We start from the raw sequence: 2,177 nt of genomic DNA, 5'->3' as shown, positions 1-2,177 counted from the left end.
CCTGACCTTATGTGACCTGACTCCCTCCAGGGCACCAACGTCGTAGGGTGCTCGGCCTTGGTACACGAAGACCCCCGCCTCTGGCCTAACCCTCACAAATTTGAGCCTGAGCGTTTCCTTGACCTGGAGGGGAAGTTCACGTCGCCGAGGGAAGGGTTCATTCCATTTGGGATTGGTGAGTTTATACAGTTCTTCTCGCTTCTATTATCATTTCTGTTTTATTTTTTGAGGTAGCCTACTCATGGAACTGGCTTCAGAGTCACTTGCAGTCAGTACACACACACACACACACACACACAACAGATGGAACACACGCTTTCACATATCACCGGTTTGGTGCCCACATCCACCGTCAACACAAAACACATGCCAGCGCTGTCTCATTCGGAACTAGCACACAGGCATGAGCAGGGGTGTTGTTAGTGATGTTAGTGTGTCAAGTGGTAAGATCCTATAACATTCTTTTAAGAGGGTTCAGCTAATCACACTGTTCCCTAGTCCAGCCTGGGATCATTGCTTACGTCCTTTTGTACAGCATGTCAACACTGCTATGCCCTATGAACATCACTCACTTTCCCCTAAACTGCATATATTCTATTGCCTTTTATTCGTTCTAGTCCAATCAGTTATGACACCTGCACTCAGAAGGTAGATGTGTACTGCATTGCCCTGTGTGTGTGTGTGTGTGTGTGTGTGTGTGTGTGTGTGTGTGTGTGTGTGTGTGTGTGTGTGTGTGTGTGTGTGTGTGTGTGTGTGTGTGATCATTATAAATTAGAACAGCTTTGATCAGTTTTAACATAACTTGGTGGAAGGGTTGAAGGTCAGGTAAGGACTAAGTTATTTGGTTCCGAGAACAATAGGTCAAAGGTTAAGATCACAGGGCAAGGTTAAAAATTCGTCCCTTTAGCTGAAACTGCTTTTATTTGTACTGAAGCAAAGTAGGTGGATGGTTTCAGGATCAGGCAAGTATGAGGTCAATCTGGTGGAAGGTTTCAGGATCAGGCAAGTATGAGGTCAATCTGGTGGAAGGTTTCAGGATCAGGCAAGTATGAGGTCAATCTGGTGGAAGGTTTCAGGATCAGGCAAGTATGAGGTCAATCTGGTGGAAGGTTTCAGGATCAGGCAAGTATGAGGTCAATCTGGTGGAAGGTTTCAGGATCAGGCAAGTATGTGGACAATCTGTTCTGAGAGCAATCGGTTAAAGAACAGTACGGGTGATGCATTCCCTGAGTGTTTGTTGAATATTATACTCATTTCACACTAACTTGGCCAGGTTATCGTCCTTTTGCGGCTTATTTTACATAGTTCAGTGGCAGTATATGACAGTTCTACGGCTCTGTGTCCTTTACATTGCAATATTTCGTGACTAATACCACATTCACGTAACTACTGGTATAACTCAGCACTCAGGACGGAGCCCAATTTTACGACGTTAGAGTAAAATGGGCATAGTTTAGCAAGACCTCGCTAAATAATGGGCGCTATTCCAAGATGATTTAGCTACAGGAACAAATGAGACTGAGAGACTGACGAGGAGAGTATGTGAGTGAGGCGGAGGGAGGGGGGAGGGAGGGGGAGGCCAAAGATGAGATGAAGGGATGGAGTGGAGAGGTATATGAGTGAGGGGAGTGTGAGCTGGGAGCAGGGCAGTGAAATGGCGGGGGACAGGGTGACGTGGAGGCGATTTGTTTGTGGCCTCCCCTTACGGGATTAAGGCGTCTGGCAATAGATAGATAGACAGAACACCTGACTGCAAGTACGTCGCAAAAATTCTTTCAGGGAAGCGTCAGTGTCTGGGTGAGGCTTTGGCACGTATGGAGCTGTATGTCTTCTCGGCGGCGCTGCTCCAGAATTTCACCTTCTCCCCCCCACCTGGCAAAACAGTGAACCTCGAGCCGTTAGCACTTTTGTTTGGACAGTACGCTAAGGAACAGGACATCCTCATCACGGTCAGGAAATAATACTGCTCGGAAACTAGTAGCCTTAAGTATCTGTACCTTTCTAATGTAACACTATCACCTGGAATTACCTGTGATGGTTTTGTCAATACGGTAAGGAACAGGATTTCTTTTTACGGTGTCATTACCCACTCAGTAACCAATTTAACAGTTACCACCTCAAGTGTTACCTACTTCAGTACCAGTTTCCACAGATCAGTACATTATAGTGCAGGATAT

General features: G+C 46.2%; 1 pseudogene; it reads left to right on the top strand.

Annotated features, from left to right (window-relative positions):
* The window catches only part of LOC145418778 (cytochrome P450 2L1 pseudogene), a 2,753-nt pseudogene extending 792 nt beyond the window's left edge, over positions 1-1,961 (top strand).
* The last annotated feature ends 216 nt before the right edge of the window (positions 1,962-2,177 follow it).

The sequence above is a fragment of the Coenobita brevimanus genome, chromosome 116, assembly GCF_032717465.1.
Source record: "Coenobita brevimanus isolate Jiangsu-jjx chromosome 116, ASM3271746v2, whole genome shotgun sequence".
Taxonomy (NCBI): Eukaryota; Metazoa; Arthropoda; class Malacostraca; order Decapoda; family Coenobitidae; genus Coenobita; species Coenobita brevimanus.
The sequence above is the reverse complement of the archived record's forward strand: the minus strand, read 5'-3'. Positions and strand labels throughout refer to the sequence as shown.